Source organism: Phyllopteryx taeniolatus, chromosome 14, assembly GCF_024500385.1.
Source record: "Phyllopteryx taeniolatus isolate TA_2022b chromosome 14, UOR_Ptae_1.2, whole genome shotgun sequence".
In the NCBI taxonomy this organism is placed as follows: domain Eukaryota; kingdom Metazoa; phylum Chordata; class Actinopteri; order Syngnathiformes; family Syngnathidae; genus Phyllopteryx; species Phyllopteryx taeniolatus.
Window position 1 is genome coordinate 176,194 of NC_084515.1, and position 10,222 is coordinate 186,415.

Sequence of the window (10,222 nt, forward strand, 5' to 3'; positions counted from 1 at the left end):
ACAATAACACACAAGGGTCAGACCTAGAATATGAAAACAAGTTACGACATGCGACACCTAATGAGATTACTGTAGATTATCTGTACTCAGACAATGAAGCAAAAGTTGCGGCAGGAATTATTTTACCAGACAAATTAAAGGAACTGTATAAAAATACAAGTGTCCCACATGTTTCATTGTGCAAAGATTATGAGTCACAATGGAAACATATGGGAACATTAGTAAAACAAGGACAAGAGACAGATGATTGGCAGCAAATAGAAAACAAACTGGAATACAGTGCATCAACTGGTCTAATTAGAAAGGCGGTGTTTTGGACAATACAGGTTGATGAAGGGAAACACATGCAACCTGTTTGATTAGACCAAATGATTCTCACTGAAATTGATGAAGAAACATTGAAAAAAGTCCCTAAAGAATTATGGTCCACGGGACCATTCGATATAGGCCTTATTAAAGGGGCTTTACCAGTACAAATTAGACCAAAAACAGAATATAGACCAGGGATTCGTCAATATCCGTTAAAACCAGATGCACATGAAGGAATCAAACCAGTAATTGAAGCACTAATTAAGGCAGGAGTTATAGTGGATTGTCCAGATTCACCATGTAACACACCCATTTTTCCAGTAAAAAAGGCCCCACCTTCAATTGGTTGGCGAACGGTGCAAGATTTACAGGCAGTAAATTCTGCAGTAATTCAGAGAGCAGCATGCGTACCAGATCCACACACATTGTTAAATTCATTGAAACCAAGCGCTAAAGTGTTTACAGTGGTAGACATAAGTAATGCTTTCTTTTCTATACCAGTAGAAAAGAAAAGTCAATTTTGGTTTGCATTCACATTTGAAGGAAAAAAAATACACATTTACTAGATTACCACAAGGTTACTGTGAAAGTCCAACCATTTATTCACAAATAATGAAAACAAGCATGTCTAAATTCACTCCCCCAGGAGGGAGCCAAATTTTACTTTATGTGGATGACGTGCTGCTGGCATCTCCAGATAAAGACACATGCATCAAAGATTCATTGGCCTTACTGCATCATCTAGCAGAAGAGGGACATAAAGTTAACAAAAATAAATTACAATGGTGTAAAAAACAAGTCAAATATCTAGGCCATAATTTAAGTGAAGGAGGAAGGACTATATTAGAAGACAGAAAAGCTATAGTTTTAAAAGCCCCTAAACCACAGACAAAGAAACATATGATGTCATTTTTAGGTCGGACAAATTATTGTAGAGCATGTATTCCAAACTATGCAGAAATTGTTGCACCATTGTCAAAATTGATGTATGAAACAAACCTTAAAATGACATCACCTATTCAATGGAATACAGAGGCAGAAAAGGCCTTCTGTGACATTAAACAACATTTGGTGTCCAGCACTGCACTGGCCCTTCCAAATTATGATAAACCATTCATTCAAATGGTAGATTGTAAAAACTATTACATGACCTCCGTACTTACACAACAATACGGTGATAAGCTAAGACCAATAGCTTATTTTTCGACTAAATTAGACAACGTGACATGTGCATTACCTCATTGTGTCAGAGCAGTTGTGGCAGCTTCAATGGCAATAGAAAGCAGTTCCATAATAGTGTTATTTCATCCATTAACTCTTAAAGTGCCACATACAGTGTCTGCTCTCCTATTGCAAACCAATATGGCATTTTTATCACCTGCAAGGCATTTATCTTGCATGGCCATTTTGCTGTCACAACCACATTTGACTGTTGAGCGATGCACAACCTTAAATCCAGCCACACTAATACCCTTACCTGATGAAGGCACACAGCATGATTGTCAGGAATTGGCTGAACAAACTGCTAAATGTAGATGTGATTTGAAAGATCAACCATTAAGTAATGGACAGGTTCTATATGTAGATGGTTCTTCGAAAAAAGATGAACTAGGTAAGACAAAAACAGGATACGCGGTGGTAACTGATACCATTGTACTAAAAGCTGAGTCACTACCATCACATTACTCTGCCCAAGCTGCTGAATTAGTAGCATTAACCGAAGCATGCAAACTAATGATAAATAAAGATGTTACAATCTATACTGATAGCCAATATGCTTATTCCACAGTTCATGTGTTTGCGCAATATTGGGATAACAGAGGAATGATTACGTCAACAGGGAAGCCAGTAACACATGCTGAATTACTTAAACAATTATTACAGGCAGTGCAACATCCGCGAAAGGTGGCAATTTGTAAATGTGTTGCGCATACAACAGGCACAGACAAGGTTTCTAAAGGAAACGCATTTGCTGACAGAACCACGAGAGAAGCAGCCTTTAAACCATTTTTAGGTTTAAAGGAACAGATTGAACAACAAACATTAGATGACCAAACATTAAAAGATATGCAACAACAAAGTCCACAACAAGAACGCAATAATTGGGAAAAACAAGGTGCAAAACTACAAAATGAGATTTACATTAGCACAGAAGGGAAACAAATACTTCCAAAAAACTTATTTAAATGGGCTGCGATATTGAGCCATGGTGTATCACATGTCTCAACTGGAGGGATGGTGGCACAGATAAATCGACACTTTACAACCTATGGTTTCAATTTATATTCAAAGAATTATTGTAGAGCATGCATGATCTGTGCACGACATAACCCGCAAGGGCAATTGCGACCTACTCGAGGTACATTCCCAGTGCCTACATACCCTTTTCAACGCATTCACATGGATTACATAGAATTAAGTCAAAGTGAAGGAAAGAAGTACTGCTTGGTTATCATAGATGCATTTTCTAAATGGATCGAATTATTCCCAACAAAATCACCTGATGCTCTGACGGTGGCAAAAGCACTATGTAAAGACATTATTCCAAGATATGGCATACCTGAAACCATTTACAGCGATAATGGGACTCATTTTGTAAACCAAATAATTAATAAAATAGGAACCATGTTCCACATCAATTTAAAAAACCATTGTGCTTACCACCCTCAGAGTGCAGGTCTAGTGGAAAGAATGAATGGGACAATAAAAAATAGACTGAAAAAATGTATGGAAGAGACAGGAAGGTCATGGACACAGTGTCTTGACCTCGTTAAAATGTACATCAACATTACAAGCACCACAGGTTTAACACCTTACGAAGCATTGTTTGGAAGACCTTATAGACTTCCGTTATTTAAACAAAAATGGGAACTTGATGACGAAACAAACTTAGCTGATTACATGAGAAAGTTGTTAGAGAAACAAAATGTTTTAAAAGAATCTGCTAAAAGTAAACATGTTTCCCAGCAGGAAACCAAGTTGGTTGGACCGGGAGACTGGGTCCTAATTCGAAGCATCAAAAAGAAGCACTGGCATTCACCAAAGTGGGAAGGACCGTATCAAGTGTTATTGACAACACCAACAGCCCTAAAAATAGCAGAAAGAAATACGTGGGTTCATTTAACACACTGTAAAAGAGTCATTTCAGCTGAGTACTCAAATAGGGAAGGTGAGCTAAAGTCTGATAACGGAGCGGGAGCAGATGTGTAGATTCTGAAAACGCTTGCTGGTCAGTGAAGAAAAAAGACACCAACCCGTTTAGTGAGAACTCAGCAGAATGGCATACCCACGTTGGTTACGACATTTGATAAGTGGTTACGTAGCAATTTCGGCTACTATGGTGTTGGTTTTGTTTTTGTGGTACATGGGACGTCCCACCCTAAATGATAGAACCCATTTTTTTGATGGAAAATCACCTACCAACTGGACCAATATGACAAACCCAATAATAAAAAAATTTGAATCATTAACTCGTGTCAAAAGGAGTACAACTGATGATCAAGATTGTGGGCATGGCCTCCAAACACGGCAAAAGGGTTTAATATTTTGTGCCCCCCAAAATCAAGCTGCTTTAATCATAATTCCATATGCGGCTCTCACAAATGACGCTCAAGAGAATGGGCAAAATTGGGGACTTAGATATGACTGGTATGCAACTATAGGCTTTAAATGGGAAGACCTTATTGGTGAAACAGGTTATGATTGGTCCAGTTGGTCAAAAAGAACAGCAAAATAACATAGAAAGAAATTTAACTTAAGCAAAACGGTCCATAGTTTAATATTGAAATACGAATCAAATCACCCAATGTGTTTGACGGTGAGCTTGTGGGCATATACTGGCGGAAAAGATCCCCACTTCCAAATAGCATTGTGTTATGGGAACCATGTCGAACCAGAAATGCCATTAGAAACTTCAAATAAAGGTGGATACATTTTAACGATTAACGAAATAACTACTGATGATTGGTTCCTTGTTGTCACAGGAGTTTCAGGACAAAATAATAATTGGTTATTATTGGTGGAACAAGCACCAAATGTAACGAGAAAAGATTGTGTAGTTTGCATGGGTCGCAGGCCTTTGTCGCGCATAGTTCCGGCACAATTATCACAAGATTGTATTATTCCATTCATGAACGCTACTGTACCAACAAAGAGGTGTAAATCATGGGATCCTATATATCCCGTAACAGAAGCAGATAAACACAAACCAATGTTTTCTACTTTAGTAGCACCAAATAATTTCACTTGTATAAACATGACTAATAAAGGGAAAAAATTAGGACCACTGAACAACACACAGTGTAAAGTAATCTTAAAAGTCAAACCAAATTTTGTGCCAATATCACGGAGCGACATCTGGTGGTGGTGCGGAGATGATAGACTGTTTGATAGATTACCTAAAGATAAATCTGGATTATGCGCTATTATTACTTTGATATTGCATGTGTCAGTATACCCTATTCCTGTTCAAGATTTAATGGAAAGGACACCAATGTTTTTGTCCAATCTAGAACATAGACAAAAAAGAGATTTGTCCTGGCAGGGGCAAAATAATCCAACATACATAGACGCCATAGGAGTTCCTCGTGGGGTGCCAAATCAATACAAATTGGCTGACCAAGTTGCAGGAGGATTTGAGTCTTTCATATGCTGGTGGTGTACGATTAATAAAAATGTTGATAGGATAAACTACATCCACTTCAATGTACAGAGATTAGGTAATTGGACTCAGAGTGGGTTGGAAGCTGTACATGAGCAGCTCAAGGCTACCTCTTTAATGACGTTCCAGAACCGCATAGCTGTCGACATGCTCCTCGCAAGAGAGGGAGGTGTTTGCGGTATGTTTGGAGAACAATGTTGTACATACATTCCAAACAATACTGCTTCGGATGGGAGCTTGACCAGAGCCATCGATGGTCTACGGACCCTCAATCACAAGATGAAGAACCACTCTGGGGTGGACACTTCTTTGTGGGACAGCTGGATGGACGTTTTTGGTAAATATAAAACCCTAATTTCACCAATATTGATATCAATTGCTGTTTTTGCAGCCATTCTGACATTATGTGGATGTTGTTGTATCCCATGCATTCGGGCATCAATCAGTAAATTAATCACCACAGCCATAACCCCCATGGAGAATCGTATGGAGCTTATGTATCCATTACTGTATGATGATTATGATGATAATGATGATTATGATGATAATGATGATTATGATGATAATGATGATTTTGCTTTAACTGATTTGTTTCCTGATACAGATGATTACGATATTTAAACTACAACATTCATATATGACAAGTTTACTCTGAGTGTAAATGTATTTGTTTCATAAAAATGATTCTACAGTTAAAAATCGAAATGAAGTGACTGTAAGATGATATGAGAATTTGTGCAAATACATGATAAACAGGAGGGAAATGTTAAATATATTATAGAAGTTATCATTTATTTGCTTAGCTTGCATTAGTATGATGGACAATTTTAGATGTTTCGCCTTCAAAAAGAAGACTCAGCATCATCCATGGAAGGGCGCTTGGACCAAGGACGTGATCGGATGTGGTCGGGTCGTGACAGGTGTTGGTCCAATATTATGTGTTGTGTCTTATTGCTTAGAATACTATGTCTGGGAAAAAACCCTCTAATTATCAAATATTTTGTGTTGTGTCTTATTACTTAGAATATTATCAAATATTATGTGTTGTGTCTTATTGCTTAGAATACTATGTCTGGGAAAAAACCCTCTTATTATCAAATATTTTGTGTTGTGTCTTATTACTTAGAATATTATCAAATATTCTGTGTTGTGTCTTATTGCTTAGAACATTATGATTTGTAAATCCCTCCTATTTCAAATAAATGCAGGAGTGAGGGGGGGGGGATTGTTTAGAGCGTGTTGAGAGACTGTGATCTGAACAATCTCCCATACGCCCTCCTCATGAGAAAAAGAAACCAGCGTCTTCATTCCTTTTGTGTCTATTATAATGTTGGGTAAGATAAATCTAACAAGGATTTTCTTGCGTGCCTCCACTTCATTGAGCAACTTCACATTCAGAAAAATGTTTTTTCTTCAGTACCTTGCTAATTTTCCTTTTTTTCTGATCATGCAGAGATCGGCATCTCAGGTGCAGGGTAATTTAAATGTGATTTGCATATTCAAATATGGGCGTGCACAGGGAGGAGTCGGCTACTCCAACATGTGCGCTCATTTCCACGTTGATTGGAATGTACGAATGAAATATGCTTGGATTCATGAGCACACGAGTTTCATACATCTGAATATTTTTGTGCGTACGACGTTTTCTGGATTTGAGGGTACACCATGTTTTAGTAGGAAATCCACAAGTCTTTGTACATGAGGCCCCCGGACCGGCCAAAATAAAAATCATGGGTATACTGTACGACATTAGTCAAATCAAAAGGTGACCTAATAAACACATTATTTCTTCTTTAATAGAGCTAGAGACTAGCCAAAATGTTTTTATCATTCCTTTCTTCTGAGGTGAAATACTCATTGTATTCATACTGTTACAAAAGGTCTGTGCTTTTATAATAATAATAATAATAATAATAATAATAATAATAATAATAGGCGGCACGGTGACTGACTGGTTAGAGCATCTGCCTCACAGTTCTGAGGACCGGGGTTCAATCCCCGCAAACGCCTGTGTGGAGTTTGCATGTTATCCCCGTGCCTGCTTGGGTTTTCTCCGGGCACTCCGGCTTCCCCACATCCCAAAAACATGCGTGGTAGGTTAATTGACAGCTTTAAATTGCCCGTAGGTGTGAATGTAAGTCCGAATGGTTGTTTGTTGGTATGTGCCCTGCGATTGGCAGGCAACCAGTTCAGGGTGTACCCCGCCTCCTGCCCGATGATAGCTGGGATAGGCTCCAGCATGCCCACAACCCTAGTGAGGAGAAGCGGCTCAGAAAAAACGGATGGATCGATGGATAATAATGGCGGCACGGTGAATGACTGGTTAGCACATCTGCCTCACAGTTCTGAGGACCCGGGTTCAAATCCGGCCTTGCCTGTGTGGAGTTGGCAAGTTCTCCCCTTGCCTGTGTGGGTTTTCTCCAGGTACTCCAGTTTCCTCCCACGTTCCAAAAACATGCATGGTAGGTTAATTTAAAACTCAAAATTGCCCGTAGGTGTGAATGTGAGTGCGACTGGTTGTTTGTTTGTATGTGCCCTGCGACCAGTTCAGGGTGTACCCCGCGCCTCTCGCCCGAAGATAGCTGGGATGGGCTCCAGACCCTAGTGAGGATAAGCAGTGTATAAAATGGATGGATGGATGGATAATAATAATAATAATAATAATGCGGCACGCTGGACGACTGGTTAGATCGTCTGCCTCACAGTTCTGAGGACCGGGGTTCAATCCCCTCCTGTGTGGAGTTTGCATGTTCTCCCCGTGCCTGTGTGGGTTTTCTCCGGGCACTCCGGTTTCCTCCCACATCCCAAAAACACGCATGGTAGGTTAATTGACAACTCTAAATTGCCTGTAGGTGTGAATGTGAGTGCGAATGGTTGTTTGTTTGTATGTGCCCTGCGATTGGCTGTCAACCAGTACAGGGTGAACCCCGCCTCCTGCCTGATGATAGCTGGGACCAGCAGCTCATCAACAGATACACTGCCATTTTGAAAGGCTGTATTCAACTCAGTGAAAACATTTCCCCTGTGCAGCTTAAGCTTTGTTACTTTAAGTGGATGAAATTCTTAAGTTGGAGGTGGATTTTCCAGTTCTAAGAGCTCCATGGGGACGGTGTCGTCGAGGGGGTCATCAACATCATAAGTGGCATAATCAGCAAAGGTATGTCTGAAGACAGCATGACAAATAAAGTTGTAATGTTTTCACCTTTCGCTTTTCATACTGCTCACCTAAAGTTGTTTGTGGCTCAAGCATTTCTTCGGTGAAGTCTCGCATTGAACATTCGAAATCACTTTCCCTGCCTAGTTTTGATTTTCCATCTGGAAAAAGGGTTAGGTGTTTTGCCTATTGCTATTAATTCTGACATTGTTGTATTCTTTGCGGCCTTTGAATGTCTTGTGCCTCACCCTCTTCTCTGTCTCACCTGCACAAATCTGCCCTGATTCTCTTCCAATAGGCCCATTTGACAATTGTGTTGTTCTTATAATTAGAATTACCAGAAAGTTCTTTCACACGCTCATCTGTAAGGCCATTGTTGGATCCCCGCTTTTGTTTAATTTTTTAAATCAAAGATTCAGTAGCTTTGGATATGGTTGTGTTGGTTACTTCAAACACAGCCACTTCTCTTCTGCAGTACTGATATATTGCAATTCATTCTCCAATTTTGGGAACATATTCTGTCAGCTTCTGATCTGTCATTGCATGGACAGCGTAGCAATCAATCTGAGGAAAAAAGAAGAACATTGGTAATTCAACAAGAAGATGTAGCAATACCTAAATAGCATGGTCATCAATAATTCTGAAACATGAGTTAAAAGCCTAGAGAGTAAAACATGTTTGTTACAGCCAGGTAGATAAATGATTGACAGTAACGGAGCTCTTTTTTCTGATCTCTCTGCCAGCAGCTACTGTACGAAACAGCTGATCAACATTTCCCACTGTTCACATTGCAAGATTGCATTGCCTTATAGCACACTGTATATAACCCATACCTAATGTAGATTGTAGTTCACATGACTGCCTTGTCACACACTTACATTGATTACAGAAATATTCACAAACAAGGTCATTGGTGCATGCACTCAATTACTACAGTTAGGCTATGTATTTAATGTAAAATAGTTTATGTACTTCTTGCTTTACACTGTGTACTAGACTCACCACCTTCCAAAAATAATTTGTGTGCAAACTCACTTCGCCACATAAACCCTGATTACTGAGACTGATATTGCACATTTACAAACTCCCAAAAAAAAAAAAAAAACTATATCACGCTACACATATATGAAGCAAAAACATTGCCTTGAATATACATCTCAATGAAATGACAAATATTTACAAGGGGGTACATACCTTCTCTTCAATAAACGTGGCAATGACATTATCATTTAACCTTCTTTGCTCTTGAAGGAATTTTCGAAAATTTTAATTCATCCTGTGAAACAAAAATAAGGTTCCTGTCAGCCTCAACAATGTACAAAATGACTGAATCTGCCCTGTGTGTATATTAGCACGTCTGTAGTTCAATCTCTGCATTCCATATTTGTAGTGTAGTTTGCAGTTTAGTCTATCACACGTAGCATTGGTTTCACAATTCATGTAACTTTGTGTCTTTTCTATAAATTCAGTAAATGACCACACATATTTCATTCATTGAATAACCATAGCAAATTTTGAAGACACAACAAGATGAAAAGTACTTGAACTTGGCAATATGATTCTGTTAACAACACTCCTCAACCAATCAAATGAATGTTTGAATCTGAATGTGATTCTCTGGGTGTGTATTAGCCATATGTTTTAGCATATACTGGAGCACCTGAGCAGAACCCAGTAGCTCAGTACGGCAGTAAATAACCCCAACAAATTGTTGTCATGAAACAAAAAGGTGAATAACTGCAGACAAGATACTTACATTGCTTGATCTATCACAGACGCATTTGTCTGTCTGCGAACTTCCACTTCTCCGGCGAGAACTCAACTCAACTAGGACCCCTTTGGTGGCCGCTATGTGCCAGAAAAAAACCCACACTAACGTCAACACATCGGGGATAAGAAGGTTGTCATGATAGCGTGATTGCATGCTTAAAAGGACGGAAAGTGAAAGGAAACACGCAGGCTAATTGTAGCCGGTCCTACTAGTACTGCTATATAATGATCAACCCCCTCAACTACAGCAATATTGCCTTTCAGTTGAAAAAATGGGATGTAGGCTACATCACGACATGACAATTTATACACAGAATTCACGCCAGTAA

The 10,222-nt window shown here is 39.2% G+C and overlaps 1 long non-coding RNA gene across 1 annotated transcript; it reads right to left on the minus strand.

The window, feature by feature from the left end:
* Positions 1-7,277: 7,277 nt before the first annotated feature.
* Positions 7,278-10,145, minus strand: LOC133489309 (uncharacterized). Its single transcript, XR_009791867.1, has 3 exons — positions 9,880-10,145; positions 9,318-9,399; positions 7,278-8,687 (listed from the first exon to the last, which is right to left on the minus strand). It is a non-coding gene; the product is annotated as an uncharacterized LOC133489309 (long non-coding RNA).
* Between the last annotated feature and the right edge of the window lie 77 nt (positions 10,146-10,222).